Source organism: Salmo trutta, chromosome 35 (assembly GCF_901001165.1).
Source record: "Salmo trutta chromosome 35, fSalTru1.1, whole genome shotgun sequence".
Lineage (NCBI taxonomy): Eukaryota > Metazoa > Chordata > Actinopteri > Salmoniformes > Salmonidae > Salmo > Salmo trutta.
The window spans coordinates 18,675,962-18,698,160 of NC_042991.1; the positions used below are offsets into that span (position 1 = coordinate 18,675,962).

Below are 22,199 nucleotides of genomic sequence, written 5' to 3' on the forward strand. Positions count from 1 at the left end.
TTCACTTCCCCCCCTGCTCCGCGGACGAGCGTGGCACTGCGAAGCCTCCCACCTCTCTCCATCCCCCAGCCGCTGCTGCCTGTTTTAATTCTCACCTGTTCTAAATCTCACATAACAAGTCCGTTTTCCAGCCTGGCACCCCAAGCCACTGACTCGCTTGCGGGCCTGTCTGTCTGTCTGTCTGTCTGTCTGTCTGTCTGTCTGTCTGTCTGTCTGTCTGTCTGTCTGTCTGTCTGTCTGTCTGTCTGTCTGTCTGTCTGTCTGTCTGTCTCACTCTGTGTGTGTGTTATGATACTGGAATAACTTGTTATGTGAGGGTAGGTCCTGGTGATAAGGCAGGGAAACACCACACATACACATGCCTCTCGCTCGCTCGCACGCACGCATGCACACACACAAACACACACACAAACACACACACACGCATGCAAACACACACTATTTCAAAGTTGTTGTTTTCGGAAAAGCTTATCTTCTTGCCGCTCTGCATGCTTAATGACACACACCACCCCAACAACAACAACCCCAACCCCAGACTCCATCATCTGGAGCCCAGGGGTGAGATTACCACAACCTTGAAATGAGCTTCCATGGCTGGGTCCTTTTTTATCAACCTTCCCGTCCTCTCCTCCCTCCCTCCCTCTCCTCCTCTCTCTCCCTCCTCTCCTCCCTCTCCTCCTCTCTCTCCCTCCTCTCCTCCCTCCCTCTCCTCCTCTCTCTCCCTCCTCTCCTCCCTCCCTCTCCTCCTCTCTCTCCCTCCTCTCCTCCCTCCCTCTCCTCCCTCCCTCTCCTCCTCTCTCTCTCCCTCCTCTCCTCCCTCTCCTCCTCTCTCTCCCTCCTCTCCTCCCTCCCTCTCCTCCTCTCTCTCCCTCCTCTCCTCCCTCCCTCCTCTCCTCTCTCTCCCTTCTTTCCTGTCAGCCAGAGAGATTACTCTTATGCACTCTCTCTTGTCTTTTTCTCCCTCTGTCTGTCTTTCTGCGGAGAAGAGAACTGTAATACCCTTCTCTGGCACCTGTGGAATGAGGACTCGTGCCTCTGCTAAGTGTGCTAAACTATTTTTCCATTCGCTAATTCTCAGACGATTTATAATGTGTGTGTCGCCTCAGCTCGCAGTGCTTCAGGGGGTTTGGGGGGGGGGGCATTTTTGCACGGGCATGTCTCGAGGACACCCTCTCCCTCACTGTAGGCCCCCTGTCTGGTCTCCTACTGTCTCTCAACAGTGTGGAGATACCTTTTAAGAGACTCAACATCCTAATCCTAATACCAGGAAGTTATGGAAGGGAAGTCTGGGCATGCTGTTGCTAGTGTTTGCCCTGTGTATAGTGCTGTACGTCAGCATGCTGACAGGGCAGAGAGATGGAGCGGTGGGTACCACTCTACCACATCCTTATGGTGGGGTGATGGGGCGTGTTGGTCATGTGTCTGTCTATATAGTGTCTGTCTGTATAGTGTCCGTCTGTCTGTTTGTCTGTCTGTCTGTCGTTGGGGGCCAATCCAATTACCCACCCAAGTTGGATCCCATTAGCCCTCAAAGTGCGTGGGGTAATGTGATGCAGGGCTACATTAAACAGCCACCACTATGGTTACAGGGTTACAATGGAGCCACATCGGGAACAACCTGATACGGCCCCTGCTTTATCAGTTGCACTTTATCAGTTGCACTCCCTTGGCAGCGGGACAGGCCAGTAATTGTGTGCAGGTTTTGGTACTGCATTTGTTGTTGCTTGTTTTCTGTTTGCTATTATTTGATTACCCTCGAGTGTGTGTGTGTGTGTGTGTGTGTGTGTGTGTGTGTGTGTGTGTGTGTGTGTGTGTGTGTGTGTGTGTGTGTGTGTGTGTGTGTGTGTGTGATAAAGAGTAATATTGCATTTCACCCTAGAGCCCCGACAGTGTGAAGGGGGTCTCCTAACTAACTTTGTTTTTCCATCTATCTAACTCGGTGTTTGCTGCTTGCTTCCAGTCCTTTCTACAGTGAGTGAAACAGTCAGTCCCACTCCCTCCACTCTACAATGGTCTACTGTGCAGAGAGGCCTTACTGCCAGCTGCTTTATTGCTACTCGTTCGCTCCCGCATCAATGACCGCCGCTGTGTATTATTCACATTCAGTAGCCTATGTTCTCAATCTCAGTATTTTTTGGGACGTGTTCACCTCATGTACTTCACCCAGGTTTAGCCTGGTAGCAGATCAGTTTGTGCTTATTTCGTGCTCGTCTTTTGTATTCTGTGCCATGCAAAACGTGACAAGGTGTTGGCGACAGTACATAAATCAAATCAGATCTGGTGTAGCAAAATGCTTATGTTTCTAGCTCCAACAGTGCAGTAATACCTGACAATACAAAACAATACACACAAATCCACAAAATAGAAATAAAGGAATGAAGAAATATAGAGTATATACAGTTCTGTGACCACACTAGCAGCAAACACCAAGTAAGTTAAATGAAAAAAATGAAGTCTCCATTTCTCTGTCGTGTCCAAACCGCTAACTGGTTGGGTATACAGATCCCTCCCTCTCTCCACCTTCGGGCTTCAACCCCACCCCACTACTGTAGGAGAAAGGAACAGGGGGACATAGGGACACAGGGAGAAGGGCTGTCCTTGTGCAGTGTCCTGTCTCTGTCTGCTGTAGTGTAATATCCAGGTGGATGGGTTCAGTGTGTTAACCTGAGACGAGTGATCCTCAGTGACCTTGTCCAAGGAACGTTCGTTCAGCTGTTTGATTCAGAGGAGGAAGTAAATCAACATGTCAGCACTTTTATCACTGCTCTCCTTTCTCACTCTCTCTCTCTCTTTTTCCTTCTCTTTCTGTCCCTCTCACGTACTCTCTCCCCTCTCTTCCTTTCTTCCCCCTCTCTCTCTCTCTCTCTCTCTCTCTCTCTCTCTCATCACCTCTTTCTCTCTTGCTCTCTCTTTCCCCCTCCCCCCGTGTCTTTCTCTTTCTCATCGTCTCGTTCTCTCTTGCTCTCTCTTTCCCCCTCCCCCTGTCTCTCTCTCTCTCTTTCTCTCTCTCTCTGAAAAGTATGTGTGTTCTGAACAGGACTTTGGCCACAGAGTGAGTGACTGTGCATAGTAACGCTGCCTAGCCCGGTCGTATGCTCCAGTATTGACATTTTCCTCTATCGACATGACCTATATCTGGTCCTCGCGGTGTAGGTAGTAACATAACCACACAGCTAGAGTTACTGAAGCCAGCACGACTTCCTTTAAGGATCGCATTCTGAAGAGCTATCCGCACAATACATTCTTCTGAATGGATACTCCCACACATAACCGCTGTACAGCAGATGCCTGGTTGAATGGAAGCAGCAAAATCAGCCTCACCGACTATATATCAGTCCTTGAAACACACACACACTGTAGGCATTATCATCATCAGTGGATCGCTGATTCTAGTCATTCTATATTGAGGTGCATTGCGGCAAACTTATTTTCACAATTCTCCTTGTAGCTACACGCTGTGCTTGTCTCACCCCCAAATCTCCTTCTTATGGACAATTTTGAATTAGGAGGGTGGCACATACATGATTTATCTGGTCCTGTGAAGAACGTTGTCAGGACAGACAGACGGTCCAGTAGTTGTAGCTGTGGATGTGATTAGAGAGGGGAGTCTGTGTCCTGTTGGACTGAGGCTGTGTTACGCTAAATATGTGTGGGGGTGGTCACTTCTCCCTCTCTCTTTCTCCCTCTGTCTTTCACTCTCTTGCACTCTCCTCCGCCCCATTTCCCTCCCTCCCTCCCTCCCTCCCTCCCTCCCTCTCACAGTGAATGCCTGTGGCCTGGTCTCTGACAGGGCGCAGTGGGTCTAAGCCCCTCACACCTTCTGTCCTTCAGTCCAGCAGCCGTTGGTGCCAGGCCCGAGAGAGTGTGTGAGAGAGAGAGGCCCTGGTAGGTGGGCAAGCTCCCCTCTCTCTGCCTCCTACCCCCTTCATACCCAGCAGGCAGCCAAACACAGCCCTGCCTTTGGCAAACATGGCTTTGTGCTCACACTGTGCTTAACAGTTAAGATTAAAAAAATTGAATTAGTGAGAGAGAGAGGGGAAACGGGGGAGAGAGGGGAAACGGGGAGAGAGAGGGGAAATGGGGAGAGAGAGGGGAAACGGGGAGACAGAGGGGTAGAAACGGGGAGACAGAGGGGAAAATAGACAGTGAATCTATTTCTTAGTCAAAAAAATATTGGACCTCTCTGAAGTAGGCCCACCATGCCTCTTGTCCATTGTGTTCACAATCAGTATTCACACAGTTACCATGGGTTACTATTAGTCAAGTATGAAGCACTGGAACACACATGCATATATGAATATGATCAACTGTCAAACAAAAACAATGAATCATAAAAAGATATGACCTTTGTCAACAATGCTTGCGTGAATCACACAAATTCAAATCGACTGAAGGTAAGCCTCAAGATTAGGGATGAGCTTGTATGGCTAGCATTGGCCACCGTTAGCATATCAGGAAGCCTAGTGTATGTGTTCTGTGTGTCAGGCTAGCTCTGTCAGGCTTGCTGTTTCCAGATCCTGGCAGGTGGGCTGGAGGTGCTGGGTCCTGGCCTACATTGAGGATTAGCACAGATGCTAATGCTAGTGTCAGTGGTTTGGCAGGGCAGCACCCCTCAGTGTGACCAGGACTAGCTGCTGGTGCTCTGTCATTACAGCCTGCTGCCAGCACTGCCCAGCAGTGGGAGGCCAGGCTCCAGGCCCGGACACACACAGAGGAAGTGAAAAGACAGGGCTGGGGGGCTTCTTAGACAGATGGCCCGCTGACACGGGACACAGCGCCCAGGGCAGGCTGAAAGGACATGCAGAGAGAGAGGAAGGTGAAAGAGAGGTAATGAATGAGAGGCTCCATGTAGAGGTGCGAGAGAGATATTGTAGGGCGGCCAGGAAAGCGTGGGACTGTGTTCCATGGTGTAAACACTTCAACTCCAGGTGGTGCCACCTGTCCACCCAGTCTTGTTCCTGGCCACGTCCACTCTGATCCCCCACACCCACGGAAAGGGGACTGGAGGCAGGGACTCAAGCCCAGAATGGAGCTCCAGTGCTGGGGCTCATTGTGGCACCACCAGGCTACTCATCCATGGCTGAACAAAGCTAGCAGGCTAACCGCTAGCAGGGTAGCATTTTGTTAGCACTCAGTATTTTACACTATAGAGCCTTAAGTTGAGAGAGAGGCTTCCTGAACTACAGTAGGATCAGCTTCAGCTCTCGTAAACGTCATCCCTCTGAAATGATCCAGGCTCTGGCGCGACCAAGTTTCCTGTCTGCAGTTCGTTTGTTCAGACTCACTAATCTTCTCTCTCTCTCTCTCTCTCTCTCTCTCTCTCTCTCGTTAGCTTCCAGAGACAACTGCTGCTGCATCGCTCATTCAATTCTGGAAAAATCACCGGGCCAGTCCGCCTGCATTACTCATAGCACAGGTGGACCCAAACCTCCATAAAAATATCTGTGGACTTATGCATATAGATGTCGTCATTTTAATGAGCCCCCTTATTTTCCTATAAACCAGAGATTACAAGTATATATAGTATTATTAATCGTTTTTCCATGTCTTTTATCCTTGTCTTTTTTCCATATCGGCGATTATTTCCATTTGTGTAGGTCCAGAGTGATAGTGGAGGGAAATGCCTGGAGACTAGTTTATCGTTAGCTGGGTCTGTGTGGTTGCAAGTGAACCTAGAGGCATGCATGGTTGTTGTGTGCAGCAGGGAGACAAAGGGAGGGAGAGAGTGGGAAGCAGAAATGGAGAGAGTAAGAGTAGAGACGGAGAGAGTAAGAGTAGGAGAGAGAGAGTGACAGGGATCTAACTACTAGAGATGAAAAACTGACAGCAGAATTGCTCCCTTGGTGAAGTAAAGTGGATGGAATTTTACACCCATGAATAGTAACTGTACAGTAGGATTTACCAGCTGACTTAGAGAGCATAGAGACATGAAGGGAGACAGAGGAAAACACCAGCGAGAGGAGAAACAGAACCAGTGTCTCTTGCACTGGTCTAAAAACAGCAGTAGTGAGGTGGTGAGTGTGAGGGGGTGAGTGTGAGGGGGTGAGTGAGAGGGGGTGAGTGAGAGGGGGTGAGTGAGTGGGGGTGAGTGTGAGGGGGTGAGTGTGAGGGGGTGAGTGAGAGGGGTGAGTGAGTGGGGGTGAGTGTGAGGGGGTGAGTGTGAGGGGGTGAGTGAGAGGGGGTGAGTGAGAGGGGGTGAGTGTGAGGGGGTGAGTGTGAGGGGGTGTGTGAGTGGTGCCAGCGGGTGCATAGAGAAAGCATGTGAGAAAGGAGATAGCACACTGCCCCCAGCCTTACAGTAGCCCAGTGTACAACACAACCCGACACACTGGCCTGACTGTCTGTTTGAACCACATGTAAACACCGTCGAGGTCAGCTGTGATGATGACAGGCGGATAAAACAAGGCTGCTCAGCCCTCTAGGGCTCTGTCCTCTCTTACTCACCTATGAAATTCATTATGTCTGGAATATTTCTACACGGATGGTGAGACATCCAGTGGTGTTTGGTCTGAGTGTTTTTGTCACCCAGCAGTAACTATGTGCTACTGGTTCCTCTGTAATCAGCGAAACACAGGAGGAACCTCAAGAGCAGGACAAAAGAAGAGAGGAAGTGATGCAATGTATCAGCAGTCATGGGAGAAACCAGACATTGTGTCTGTGTGTCACCCGGTGAAATCCGTGGGGACCACTTTTCTACAGTTGTCTATTTTGTCTATCGGATAGGAAGAAATGCATAGAAATAGAACCAGAGTCCCCATTCGAGTCAATGATTTGTCCACTCTATTCATTCTATTTCTCTGCATTTAATCCTCTCTGATAGGCGAAATCCAGATCAATAACGTTTGAAAAACTGGGCCTTGAGTGTGGCCAGCCCCAGCAGTGTCATAGGTCATAGGTCATCTGTAGAGACCAGAGCAGGAAGGAAAATCTGCTATCTGGTTCTGCTTGACGCTCCCAACGGTACAAAGGACAAGTTTGTGTTAAGATATTAAGCTGGAGAATTACACAAACAGTGCACAAGCTCTGGAAACAGGCTGGAATTTTCTTTGTCGCTTTCTGACGCAATAGGGGAAAGAAGTAGTGTACTACTGTTGCTAATAACATGATCATGTATTGTAAAGTACAGCACAGATCAAATTCCAATGATGATACTAGTGTAACGTTCTGTCGGTGTGGTATTCTCACACCTCAGACCGATATGTCCATTGTCGGTGTCATATTTTGTGTGTGACTGTAGTGGCAGTGGAAGATGGTGTGCATTTGACTTGTGTGGTCAGCCATTCATACATATGTGTTTAGAGTTGAGGTTTTTACTGAATCCTTCCAGCTGTCTATCTGTTAGCTCTACCCACAAACCTTGGACTGGAGTCGGACTTCCTCTCTATGAAAACACTTAATAAACAAACACCAGGGTGTTACCTATGAGGATACCCCAGCGGCACACACACACACACACACACAGAGATAGAGGGAGTAGTGAGAGACTTCTGAGAGGTACAGCAGATGTCTGGCCCATGGAGAGGTAGGAATGTGAAACCTCGTAACGCACCTCAGATTTTCCATTCCCGCTGTGTACACATCCCGTTATCAATTTTATATGAAAGTAGGAAATTCCTTTAATGGTCTGGCGCGATGTCGCTGCAGGGGGGCATTCAGCTAAGGGGGCTGTACAGGTCCAGGGCCCCGTGCATTCTTGGCTGGGGGGCATCTGGGCCCAAGGAGGAGGGGGAGGGGTGCCATGCCTACACAGCCCAGGGTGGCCCCTTCATGACCACTTTAATGGTGGAATTAAACACTGGTATGCTACTTCACCCATTTTCTCTCTCTTTCTCTCCCTCTCCCTCTCTCTCTCCCCCCCCCCCTCTCTCTCCCTCTCCCTCTCTCTCTCTCTCTCTCTCTCCCCCTCCCTCTCTCTCCCCCTCAGATCTGCTTCGGGTAATGTGCAGCTGAAATGGCGTATAATTGGGTGAAATGTGTTTTGTGTACGTTTGTATGACGGGTGTTGCAACCTTTGGAAGAGTGCTACAATTCGATTACCACTGGCAGTTATTAAACAGAGGCTGAGGAATATGTGATTGTCCAGTGGGGAGAACTGAATAGCAGCTGTTGATAGATTTCTGGATGTGTTATATGAAAGTGCAGTACGATTTGCAGCCGGAACAAACTGTTCCTAACCAAGAGGAGTTTCAATCGTTCAGTAATATTGCAGCCTGGCTGTTCCCCACAGCTGGATCTGCTTGAAGTCGTAGCATTTCCAAGAGCTGAAATCAGTCGTGACATCTGCACTTGTACCCTGACAATACAGACAGTCCTCCATTCAGCCTGACAATGCATCACCTTTGTCGCGTCTCACATGAATGCTCAACAGACAACAGTTTTTTTGCCGGAGCGAAAGAGACTTTCTCCAAATACAGAATAGGAACCTATAATATTCACTGTCTGTTTCTTACTGTCATTTAAATGCCCAGGAGTAGTCCTAAGTGATGAAAGAGGATCTTCGGTGAGCTCATGTCAGAGTTTCCTGGTGCGTTGATGTGGCCCAGGGGACTGGAGATTGTTGGTCTCCACTTCCTGTTTGGTTAATCTTATTGTCATAGAGATCAAGACAATATCAACACAATATGATATAGGTTTAACACTATAATACTCTGCTACTATGAGGGAGGGCAGTTCAGCTTGACTCTGACTAAGCCATTGTTCTATTTTTCTACTGTCCTGTTCTGTTTAGAGGTTGTGGACTGTTTTAGCTGTATACCTCACAGTTTACTGGGACATTGCAGAGTAGAACAGTCAACTAGAGTTTTTTTCTGCTCAGGTCCCTGCTAGAAGGCATGTTTTTCAGGGAAAACTCTTAGGCCTGGCCTTGCTAGAAGGCATGTTTTTCAGGGAAAAGTCCTAGTCCTGGACTTGCTAGAAGCCATATTTTTCAGGGAAAAGTCCTAGGCCTGGCCTTGCTAGAAGGCATGTTTTTCAGGGAAAAGTCCTAGTCCTGGACTTGCTAGAAGCCATATTTTTCAGGGAAAAGTCTTGGTCCTGGACTTGCTGGAAGCCATGTTTTTCAGGGAAAAGTCTTAGGCCTGGCCTTGCTAGAAGCCATATTTTTCAGGGAAAAGTCTTAGGCCTGGCCTTGCTAGAAGCCATATTTCTCAGGGAAAAGTCTTAGGCCTGGACTTGCTGGAAGCCATATTTCTCAGGGAAAAGTCTTAGTCCTGGACTTGCTGGAAGCCATGTTTTTCCACCACCACAGCTGTTCTGAGCAGTGAGGTGTTTTGGTACATAGTGTTGTAGTCAGTATTGCTCGGAAAAAGAAACTCCAGAACAGTTGATTATGTGGTTTGTTTACAGACCTTGTTGATTTATTCTCCTTCGCTCCCCTTTCTGATCCCCTTCCAGACATCTATACGCACGCACGCACACACACACACTAGCTGTTGCTAGGAGGCAGTGGTGACTCCAGTGTGTGTCCCAGGGGAGCCAGTGTACTGTCTGGTGTATAGCCCTCCGCCCCAGTAAAACAGCAGCTGCTAAGGTTACGTAAGCACTGTGCTGAAGTAGAAAGTCCTCATCGGATACGATGGACTACCATAAGCGTGTGTGTGTGTGTGTGTGTGTGTGTGTGTGTGTGTGTGTGTGTGTGTGTGTGTGTGTGTGTGTGCGTTGATGTGCGTGCATGTCCAGCCCTCACGAGGACACCCAGTTGACTCTGTGTGGGGGGGATCAGAAATAGAAACTTAAAAAAACGGTTGAAATATATTTATCTGTATTCTAGAAGTTTATGTAATGTCATTCATTCATCACTGATTTGTGGTAGCTAGCTCTCTCTGTATGGAGCTGGCTCTGCGTCCCTATCTACTGTGACACCCTGAATCACATTCACTCAGCAGGGAGAGAGGGAGAGAGAGGGAGAGAGAGGGAGAGAGAGGGAGAGAGAGGGAGAGCGAGGGAGAGAGAGGGAGAGAGAGGGAGAGAGAGAGAGAGAGAGAGAGAGAGAGGGGAGAGAGAGGGAGAGAGAGGGAGAGAGAGGGAGAAAGAGAGAGAGAGAGAGAGAGAGAGAGGGAGAGAGAGGGAGAGGGAGAGAGAGAGAGACAGCTCCTGTCTCTGTAATACAGAGCAGGATTTCTCCATAGGTCTCTGTAATATAGGTCTCTGTAGACAGAGGGCTTTAGCTGCTGGCTTTACTGTTCTGATAGGAAATAATGTTGCTGCTGAAATACTGGCCCCTGGCTAAGCCTCCTAATTCTCTGGAGAGTGAAGGGTATTTCCTCAAGAGATACAAGCCGTGCTGAGAGAGAAGCCCATCTTCTGACAACTTATATCTCCCTTAGGAGAAATTCTATAGTGCTCCGGCTTACTAGAAAATGGAAGGATACACCTCCCAAGTTATTTTGTACTTAACATTTTTTATTTAACCTTTATTTAACTAGGCAAGTCAGTTAAGAATAAATTCTTATTTACAATGACAGCCTACCCCAGCCAAACCCGGATGACGCTGGGCCAATTGTGAACCACTCTATGCGACTCCCAATCACGGCCCGATGTGATACAGCCTGGATTCGAACCAGGGACTGTAGGGACACCTCTTGCACTGAGATGCAGTGCCTTAGACCGCTGCGCCACTCAGGAGCCCACAGTTAGCTAACAGTGATACTGTATTTCATCTCACTCTCTGTTAAAACGCATCCTTTATTGATACAGGCATATTCACATTTAATACCAGTGATTCTGTCGGTCTCCTCTCTTTGGCTTTGAATATAGTTCAGTATAGCCGCGGGCTAGGCATAGGCTGATGTGGAACATACCTGTTATCCTCTGTACGAAGCTATAGTAAAATGCAGCCTGTGGATTTTCCAATGTCCTCCTGATCCCGGCTGGGCTGGAAAGTGTCCCAGTGATGGTGACAGGAAGTCCCATACAGGCAGGAACACCTGTGCTGCTGCTGTGTTGAGGGTTGGGTTGGTTGTTTGGTTGGCAGCCCAGGGCTCTAGGTCTCTCTGGTATTCTGGGGCTCTGCTCCAACACAGGGCCTGTTTGTGTGGCTTTCGCCCCAGCCGCGTGGCTCCCACCCCAGCCTCGTTAATTACTCTTTAATTGAGCCCAAAGCTGTTTTCCTTCCCATCACAATTCATTACCAACGCACATGTTGCAGGCCAATCAGGAGGGACCTGCTCTGCTCTCTCTCTAGCAGTGCTGGTAAATCCACCTATGGATGCAGGAACAGGAACCATTGGCATGCTCTGTTACCCGGGTACCGTACCACAGGGCCGTGCCATCTCGCTGGAAATCTACTGGAAAAACAATTATCCCCCAAATGTTCTTAATTTGGGATGATTGGATTTATCTTCCTACTGGAGAAATAAAGAGGCTGCGATGTTCCCCGACCGAGAGTCGCTCCCTCACTCTCTGACTGTCTCCATGATGCAGCGGAAAATTGAAAATGAACTTGTCCACAGAGTGGATTGAACATGTTATGACAGACACGGAAAAAGAAAAGAGTCACACAATTTTCCCCTTTACTTTGGCAAGTACAAGTGACTTGGAAAAAATCGGCTTTTCAAAAAAGAAGGACTGGAAGAAAAGAGAGAGAGGAAAACAAGTAGAATACGGTCTGTCACAAAGCCATGTTTTTATAAAGAGAGAGGAAAACAAGTAGAATACGGTCTGTCACAAAGCCATGTTTTTATAAAGAGAGAGGAAAACAAGTAGAATACGGTCTGTCACAAAGCCATGTTTTTATAAAGAGAGAGGAAAACAAGTAGAATACGGTCTGTCACAAAGCCATGTTTTTATAAGAGAGAGGAAAACAAGTAGAATACGGTCTGTCACAAAGCCATGTTTTTTATAAAGAGAGAGGAAAACAAGTAGAATACGGTCTGTCACAAAGCCATGTTTTTATTAAAGAGAGAGGAAAACAAGTAGAATACGGTCTGTCACAAAGCCATGTTTTTATTAAAGAGAGAGGAAAACAAGTAGAAAAACGGTCTGTCACAAAGCCATGTTTTTATAAAGAGAGAGGAAAACAAGTAGAATACGGTCTGTCACAAAGTCATGTTTTTATTAAAGAGAGAGGAAAACAAGTAGAATACGGTCTGTCAAAAAACATTTTTTTATAAAGAGAGAGGAAAACAAGTAGAATACGGTCTGTCACAAAGCCATGTTTTTATAAAGAGAGGAAAACAAGTAGAATACGGTCTGTCACAAAGCCATGTTTTTATAAAGAGAGAGGAAAACAAGTAGAATACGTCTGTCACAAAGCCATGTTTTTATAAAGAGAGGAAAACAAGTAGAATACGGTCTGTCACAAGCCATGTTTTTATTAAAGGAGAGGAAAACAAGTAGAATACGGTCTGTCACAAAGCCATGTTTTTATTAAAGAGAGAGAAAACAAGTAGAATACGGTCTGTCACAAAGCCATGTTTTTATAAAGAGAGAGGAAAACAAGTAGAATACGGTCCTGTCACAAAGCCATGTTTTTATTAAAGAGAGAGGAAAACAAGTAGAATACGGTCTGTCACAAAGCCATGTTTTTATAAAGAGAGGAAAACAAGTAGAATACGGTCTGTCACAAGCCATGTTTTATAAAGAGAGAGGAAAACAAGTAGAATACGGTCTGTCACAAAGCCATGTTTTTATAAAGAGAGAGAAAACAAGTAGAATACGGTCTGTCACAAAGCCATGTTTTTATAAAGAGAGAGGAAACAAGTAGAATACGGTCTGTCACAAAGCCATGTTTTTATAAAGAGAGAGGAAAACAAGTAGAATACGGTCTGTCACAAAGCCATGTTTTATAAAGAGAGAGGAAAACAAGTAGAATACGGTCTGTCACAAAGCCATGTTTTTATAAAGAGAGAGGAAAACAAGTAGAATACGGTCTGTCACAAAGCCATGTTTTATAAAGAGAGAGGAAAACAAGTAGAATACGGTCTGTCACAAAGCCATGTTTTTATAAAGAGAGAGGAAAACAAGTAGAATACGGTCTGTCACAAAGCCATGTTTTTATAAAGAGAGAGGAAAACAAGTAGAATACGGTCTGTCACAAAGCCATGTTTTTATAAAGAGAGAGGAAAACAAGTAGAATACGGTCTGTCACAAAGCCATGTTTTTATTAAAGAGACAGGAAAACAAGTAGAATACGGTCTGTCACAAAGCCATGTTTTTATAAAGAGAGGAAAACAAGTAGAATACGGTCTGTCACAAAGCCATGTTTTTATAAAGAGAGAGGAAAACAAGTAGAATACGGTCTGTCACAAAGCCATGTTTTTATAAAGAGAGAGGAAAACAAGTAGAATACGGTCTGTCACAAAGCCATGTTTTTATAAAGAGAGAGGAAAACAAGTAGAATACGGTCTGTCACAAAGCCATGTTTTTATTAAAGAGAGAGGAAAACAAGTAGAATACGGTCTGTCACAAAGCCATGTTTTTATAAAGAGAGAGGAAAACAAGTAGAATACGGTCTGTCAAAAAACATTTTTTTATAAAGAGAGAGGAAAACAAGTAGAATACGGTCTGTCACAAAGCCATGTTTTTATAAAGAGAGAGGAAAACAAGTAGAATACGGTCTGTCACAAAGCCATGTTTTTATAAAGAGAGGAAAACAAGTAGAATACGGTCTGTCACAAAGCCATGTTTTTATAAAGAGAGAGGAAAAACAAGTAGAATACGGTCTGTCACAAAGCCATGTTTTTATAAAGAGAGAGGGAAAACAAGTAGAATACGGTCTGTCACAAGCCATGTTTTTATAAAGAGAGAGGCAAACAAGTAGAATACGGTCTGTCACAAAGCCTGTTTTTATAAATAGAGAGAAAACAAGTAGAATACGGTCTGTCACAAAGCCTGTTTTTATTAAGAGAGAGGAAAACACAGTAGAATACGGTCTGTCACAAAAGCCATGTTTTTATAAAGAGAGAGGAAAACAAGTAGAATACGGTCTGTCACAAAGCCATGTTTTTTATAAAGAGAGAGGAAAAACAAGTAGAATACGGTCCTGTCACAAAGCCATGTTTTTATAAAGAGAGAGGAAAACAAGTAGAATACGGTCTGTCACAAGCCATGTTTTTTTTAAAGAGAGAGGAAAACAAGTAGAATACGGTCTGTCACAAAGCCATGTTTTTATTAAAGAGAGAGGAAAACAAGTAGAATACGGTCTGTCACAAAGCCATGTTTTTATAAAGAGAGAGGAAACAAGTAGAATACGGTCTGTCACAAAGCCATGTTTTTATAAAGAGAGAGGAAAACAAGTAGAATACGGTCTGTCACAAAGCCATGTTTTTATTAAAGAGAGAGGAAAACAAGTAGAATACGGTCTGTCACAAAGCCATGTTTTTATAAAGAGAGAGGAAAACAAGTAGAATACGGTCTGTCACAAAGCCATGTTTTTATTAAAGAGAGGAAAAACAAGTAGAATACGGTCTGTTACAAAGCCATGTTTTTATAAAGAGAGAGGAAAACAAGTAGAATACGGTCTGTCACAAAGCCATGTTTTTATTAAGAGAGAGGAAAACACAGTAGAATACGGTCTGTCACAAAGCCATGTTTTATAAAGAGAGAGGCAAACAAGTAGAATACGGTCTGTCACAAAGCCATGTTTTTATTAAAGAGAGAGGAAAACAAGTAGAATACGGTCTGTCACAAAGCCATGGTTTTATAAAGAGAGAGGAAACAAGTAGAATACGGTCTGTCACAAAGCCATGTTTTTATAAAGAGAGAGGAAAACAAGTAGAATACGGTCCTGTCACAAAGCCATGTTTTTATTAAGAGAGAGGAAACAAGTAGAATACGGTCTGTCACAAAGCCATGTTTTTATAAAGAGAGAGGAAAACAAGTAGAATACGGTCTGTCACAAAGCCATGTTTTTATTAAAGAGAGAGGAAAACAAGTAGAATACGGTCTGTCACAAAGCCATGTTTTTATAAAGAGAGAGGAAAACAAGTAGAATACGGTCTGTCACAAAGCCATGTTTTTATTAAAGAGAGAGGAAAACAAGTAGAATACGGTCTGTCACAAAGCCATGTTTTTATTAAAGAGAGAGGAAAACAAGTAGAATACGGTCTGTCACAAAGCCATGTTTTTATAAAGAGAGAGGAAAACAAGTAGAATACGGTCTGTCACAAAGCCATGTTTTTATTAAAGAGAGAGGAAAACAAGTAGAATACGGTCTGTCACAAAGCCATGTTTTTATAAAGAGAGAGGAAAACAAGTAGAATACGGTCTGTCACAAAGCCATGTTTTTATTAAAGAGAGAGGAAAACAAGTAGAATACGGTCTGTCACAAAGCCATGTTTTTATAAAGAGAGAGGAAAACAAGTAGAATACGGTCTGTCACAAAGCCATGTTTTTATAAAGAGAGAGGAAAACAAGTAGAATACGGTCTGTCACAAAGCCATGTTTTTATTAAAGAGAGAGGAAAACAAGTAGAATACGGTCTGTCACAAAGCCATGTTTTTATTAAAGAGAGAGGCAAACAAGTAGAATACGGTCTGTCACAAAGCCATGTTTTTATTAAAGAGAGAGGAAAAACAAGTAGAATACGGTCTGTCACAAAGCCATGTTTTTATTAAAGAGAGAGAAAAACAAGTAGAATACGGTCTGTCACAAAGCCATGTTTTTATAAAGAGAGAGGAAAACAAGTAGAATACGGTCTGTCACAAAGCCATGTTTTTATTAAAGAGAGAGGAAAACAAGTAGAATACGGTCTGTCAACAAAGCCATGTTTTTATTAAAGAGAGAGGAAAACAAGTAGAATACGGTCTGTCACAAAGCCATGTTTTTATTAAAGAGAGAGGAAACAAGTAGAATACGGTCTGTCACAAAGCCATGTTTTATTAAAGAGAGAGGAAAACAAGTAGAATACGGTCTGTCACAAAGCCATGTTTTTATAAGAGAGAGGAAACAACAAGCTAGATAAGGTCTGGTCACAAATCCATGTTTTTATTAAAGAGAGAGGAAAAACAAGTAGGAATACGGTTGTCCACAAAGCCATGTTTTTATTAAAGAGAGAGGAAAACAAGTAGAATACGGTCTGTCACAAGCCATGTTTTATTAAAGAGAGAGGAAAACAAGTAGAATACGGTCTGTCACAAAGCCACCTGTTTTTATTAAAGAGAGAGGAAAACAGTAGAATATGGTCTGTCACAAAAGCCATGTTTTTATAAAGAGAGAGGAAAACAAGTAGAATACGGTCTGTCACAAAGCCATGTTTTTATAAAGAGAGAGGAAAACAAGTAGAATCGGTCTGTCACAAAGCCATGTTTTTATTAAAGGAGAGGAAAACAAGTCAAGAATACGGTCTGTCACAAAGCCATGTTTTATAAAGAGAGAGGAAAACAAGTAGAATACGGTCTTGTCACAAAGCCATGTTTTTATTAAAGAGAGAGGAAAACAAGTAGAATACGGTCTTGGTCACAAAGCCATGTTTTTATAAAGAGAGAGGAAAACAAGTAGAATATAAAGAGAGAGGAAAACAAGTAGAATACGGTCTGTCACAAAGCCATGTTTTTATAAAGAGAGGAAAACAAGTAGAATACGGTCTGTCACAAAGCCATGTTTTTATAAAGAGAGAGGAAAACAAGTAGAATACGGTCTGTCACAAAGCCATGTTTTTATAAAGAGAGAGGAAAACAAGTAGAATACGGTCTGTCACAAAGCCATGTTTTATTAAAGAGAGAGGAAAACAAGTAGAATACGGTCTGTCACAAAGCCATGTTTTTATTAAAGAGAGAGGAAAACAAGTAGAATACGGTCTGTCACAAAGCCATGTTTTTATAAAGAGAGAGGAAAACAAGTAGAATACGGTCTGTCACAAAGCCATGTTTTTATTAAGAGAGAGGAAAACAAGTAGAATACGGTCTGTCACAAAGCCATGTTTTTATAAGAGAGAGGAAAAACAAGTAGAATACGGTCTGTCACAAAGCCATGTTTTTATTAAAGAGAGGAAAAACAAGTAGAATACGGTCTGTCACAAAGCCATGTTTTTATAAAGAGAGAGGAAAACACGTAGAATACGGTCTGTCACAAAGCCATGTTTTTATTAAAGAGAGAGGAAAACAAGTAGAATACGGTCTGTCACAAAGCCATGTTTTTTATAAAGAGAGGACAAACAAGTAGAATACGGTCTGTCACAAAGCCATGTTTTTATTAAAGAGAGAGGAAAACAAGTAGAATACGGTCTGTCACAAAGCCATGTTTTTATAAAGAGAGAGGAAAACAAGTAGAATACGGTCTGTCACAAAGCCATGTTTTTATAAAGAGAGAGGAAAACAAGTAGAATACGGTCTGTCACAAAGCCATGTTTTTATTAAAGAGAGAGGAAAACAAGTAGAATACGGTCTGTCACAAAGCCATGTTTTTATAAAGAGAGGAAAACAAGTAGAATACGGTCTGTCACAAAGCCATGTTTTTATAAAGAGAGAGGAAAACAAGTAGAATACGGTCTGTCACAAAGCCATGTTTTTATTAAAGAGAGGAAAACAAGTAGAATACGGTCTGTCACAAAGCCATGTTTTATAAAGAGAGAGGAAAACAAGTAGAATACGGTCTGTCACAAAGCCATGTTTTTATTAAAGAGAGAGGAAAACAAGTAGAATACGGTCTGTCACAAAGCCATGTTTTATAAAGAGAGACAAGTAGAATACGGTCTGTCACAAAGCCATGTTTTTATAAAGAGAGAGGAAACAAGTAGAATACGGTCTGTCACAAAGCCATGTTTTTATTAAAGAGAGAGGAAAACAAGTAGAATACGGTCTGTCACAAAGCCATGTTTTTATAAAGAGAGAGGAAAACAAGTAGAATACGGTCTGTCACAAAGCCATGTTTTTATTAAAGAGAGAGGAAAACAAGTAGAATACGGTCTGTCACAAAGCCATGTTTTTATAAAGAGAGAGGAAAACAAGTAGAATACGGTCTGTCACAAAGCCATGTTTTTATAAAGAGAGAGGAAAACAAGTAGAATACGGTCTGTCACAAAGCCATGTTTTTATTAAAGAGAGGAAAACAAGTAGAATACGGTCTGTCACAAAGCCATGTTTTTATAAAGAGAGAGGAAAACAAGTAGAATACGGTCTGTCACAAAGCCATGTTTTTATTAAAGAGAGAGGAAAACAAGTAGAATACGGTCTGTCACAAAGCCATGTTTTTATTAAAGAGAGAGGAAAACAAGTAGAATACGGTCTGTCACAAAGCCATGTTTTTATTAAAGAGAGAGGAAAACAAGTAGAATACGGTCTGTCACAAAGCCATGTTTTTATTAAAGAGAGAGGAAAACAAGTAGAATACGGTCTGTCACAAAGCCATGTTTTTATTAAAGAGAGAGGAAAACAAGTAGAATACGGTCTGTCACAAAGCCATGTTTTTATAAAGAGAGAGGAAAACAAGTAGAATACGGTCTGTCACAAAGCCATGTTTTTATTAAAGAGAGAGGAAAACAAGTAGAATACGGTCTGTCACAAAGCCATGTTTTTATTAAAGAGAGAGGAAAACAAGTAGAATACGGTCTGTCACAAAGCCATGTTTTTATTAAAGAGAGAGGAAAACAAGTAGAATACGGTCTGTCACAAAGCCATGTTTTTATTAAAGAGAGAGGAAACAAGTAGAATACGGTCTGTCACAAAGCCATGTTTTATAAAGAGAGGAAAACAAGTAATACGGTCTGTCACAAAGCCATGTTTTTATAAAGAGAGAGGAAAACAAGTAGAATACGGTCTGTCACAAAGCCATGTTTTTATAAAGAGAGAGGAAAACAAGTAGAATACGGTCTGTCACAAAGCCATGTTTTTATTAAAGAGAGGAAAACAAGTAGAATACGGTCTGTCACAAAGCCATGTTTTTATTAAAGAGAGAGGAAAACAAGTAGAATACGGTCTGTCACAAAGCCATGTTTTTATTAAAGAGAGAGGAAAACAAGTAGAATACGGTCTGTCACAAAGCCATGTTTTTATTAAAGAGAGAGGAAAACAAGTAGAATACGGTCTGTCACAAAGCCATGTTTTTATTAAAGAGAGGAAAACAAGTAGAATACGGTCTGTCACAAAGCCATGTTTTTATAAGAGAGAGGAAAACAAGTAGAATACGGTCTGTCACAAAGCCATGTTTTTATTAAAGAGAGAGGAAAACAAGTAGAATACGGTCTGTCACAAAGCCATGTTTTTATTAAAGAGAGAGGAAAACAAGTAGAATACGGTCTGTCACAAAGCCATGTTTTTATAAGAGAGAGGAAACAAGTAGAATACGGTCTGTCACAAAGCCATGTTTTTATAAAGAGAGAGGAAAACAAGTAGAATACGGTCTGTCACAAAGCCATGTTTTTATAAAGAGAGAGGAAAACAAGTAGAATACGGTCTGTCACAAAGCCATGTTTTTATTAAAGAGAGAGGAAAACAAGTAGAATACGGTCTGTCACAAAGCCATGTTTTTATAAAGAGAGAGGAAAACAAGTAGAATACGGTCTGTCACAAAGCCATGTTTTTATTAAAGAGAGAGGAAAACAAGTAGAATACGGTCTGTCACAAAGCCATGTTTTTATTAAAGAGAGAGGAAAACAAGTAGAATACGGTCCTGTCACAAAGCCATGTTTTTATAAAGAGAGAGGAAAACAAGTAGAATACGGTCTGTCACAAACCCATGTTTTATTAAAGAGAGAGGAAAACAAGTAGAATACGGTCTGTCACAAAGCCATGTTTTTATTAAAGAGAGAGGAAAACAAGTAGAATACGGTCTGTCACAAAGCCATGTTTTTATAAAGAGAGAGGAAAACAAGTAGAATACGGTCTGTCACAAAGCCATGTTTTTATAAAGAGAGAGGAAAACAAGTAGAATACGGTCTGTCACAAAGCCATGTTTTTATAAAGAGAGAGGAAAACAAGTAGAATACGGTCTGTTACAAAGCCATGTTTTTATAAAGAGAGAGGAAAACAAGTAGAATACGGTCTGTCACAAAGCCATGTTTTTATAAAGAGAGAGGAAAACAAGTAGAATATGGTCTGTCACAAAGCCATGTTTTTATAAAGAGAGAGGAAAACAAGTAGAATACGGTCTGTCACAAAGCCATGTTTTTATTAAAGAGAGAGGAAAACAAGTAGAATACGGTCTGTCACAAAGCCATGTTTTATTAAAGAGAGAGGAAAACAAGTAGAAAAACGGTCTGTCACAAAGCCATGTTTTTATTAAAGAGAGAGGAAAACAAGTAGAATACGGTCTGTCACAAAGCCATGTTTTTATAAAGAGAGAGGAAAACAAGTAGAATACGGTCTGTCACAAAGCCATGTTTTTATTAAAGAGAGAGGAAAACAAGTAGAATACGGTCTGTCACAAAGCCATGTTTTATAAAGAGAGAGGAAAACAAGTAGAATACGGTCTGTCACAAAGCCATGTTTTTATTAAAGAGAGAGGAAAACAAGTAGAATACGGTCTGTCACAAAGCCATGTTTTTATTAAAGAGAGAGGAAAACAAGTAGAATACGGTCTGTCACAAAGCCATGTTTTTATAAAGAGAGAGGAAAACAAGTAGAATACGGTCTGTCACAAAGCCATGTTTTTATTAAAGAGAGAGGAAAACAAGTAGAATACGGTCTGTCACAAAGCCATGTTTTTATTAAAGAGAGAGGAAAACAAGTAGAATACGGTCTGTCACAAAGCCATGTTTTTATTAAAGAGAGAGGAGAACAAGTAGAATACGGTCTGTCACAAAGCCATGTTTTTATAAAAGAGAGAGGAAAACAAGTAGAATACGGTCTGTCACAAAGCCATGTTTTTATAAAGAGAGAGGAAAACAAGTAGAATACGGTCTGTCACAAAGCCATGTTTTTATTAAGGAGAGAGGAAAACAAGTAGAATACGGTCTGTCACAAAGCCATGTTTTTATAAAGAGAGAGGAAAACAAGTAGAATACGGTCTGTCACAAAGCCATGTTTTATTAAAGAGAGAGGAAAACAAGTAGAATACGGTCTGTCACAAAGCCATGTTTTTATTAAAGAGAGAGGAAAACAAGTAGAATACGGTCTGTCACAAAGCCATGTTTTTATTAAAGAGAGAGGAAAACAAGTAGAATATGGTCTGTCACAAAGCCATGTTTTTATAAAGAGAGAGGAAAACAAGTAGAATACGGTCTGTCACAAAGCCATGTTTTTATTAAAGAGAGAGGAAAACAAGTAGAATACGGTCTGTCACAAAGCCATGTTTTTATTAAAGAGAGAGGAAAACAAGTAGAATACGGTCTGTCACAAAGCCATGTTTTTATTAAAGAGAGAGGAAAACAAGTAGAATACGGTCTGTCACAAAGCCATGTTTTTATTAAAGAGAGAGGAAAACAAGTAGAATATGGTCTGTCACAAAGCCATGTTTTTATAAAGAGAGAGGAAAACAAGTAGAATACGGTCTGTCACAAAGCCATGTTTTTATTAAAGAGAGAGGAAAACAAGTAGAATACGGTCTGTCACAAAGCCATGTTTTTATTAAAGAGAGAGGAAAACAAGTAGAATACGGTCTGTCACAAAGCCATGTTTTTATTAAAGAGAGGAAAACAAGTAGAATACGGTCTGTCACAAAGCCATGTTTTTATAAAGAGAGAGGAAAACAAGTAGAATACGGTCTGTCACAAAGCCATGTTTTTATTAAAGAGAGAGGAAAACAAGTAGAATACGGTCTGTCACAAAGCCATGTTTTTATTAAAGAGAGAGGAAAACAAGTAGAATACGGTCTGTCACAAAGCCATGTTTTTATAAAGAGAGAGGAAAACAAGTAGAATACGGTCTGTCACAAAGCCATGTTTTTATTAAAGAGAGAGGAAAACAAGTAGAATACGGTCTGTCACAAAGCCATGTTTTTATTAAAGAGAGAGGAAAACAAGTAGAATACGGTCTGTCACAAAGCCATGTTTTTATAAAGAGAGAGGAAAACAAGTAGAATACGGTCTGTCACAAAGCCATGTTTTTATTAAAGAGAGAGGAAAACAAGTAGAATACGGTCTGTCACAAAGCCATGTTTTTATTAAAGAGAGAGGAAAACAAGTAGAATACGGTCTGTCACAAAGCCATGTTTTTATTAAAGAGAGAGGAAAACAAGTAGAATACGGTCTGTCACAAAGCCATGTTTTTATTAAAGAGAGAGGAAAACAAGTAGAATACGGTCTGTCACAAAGCCATGTTTTTATTAAAGAGAGAGGAAAACAAGTAGAATACGGTCTGTCACAAAGCCATGTTTTTATAAAGAGA

At 42.3% G+C, this 22,199-nt stretch overlaps 1 protein-coding gene across 6 annotated transcripts in view; it reads left to right on the plus strand.

Moving 5' to 3' along the window:
* Positions 1-22,199, plus strand: part of LOC115174787 (transcription factor HIVEP2) — a 95,922-nt gene that overhangs the window by 36,973 nt on the left and 36,750 nt on the right. The window lies entirely within an intron of this gene.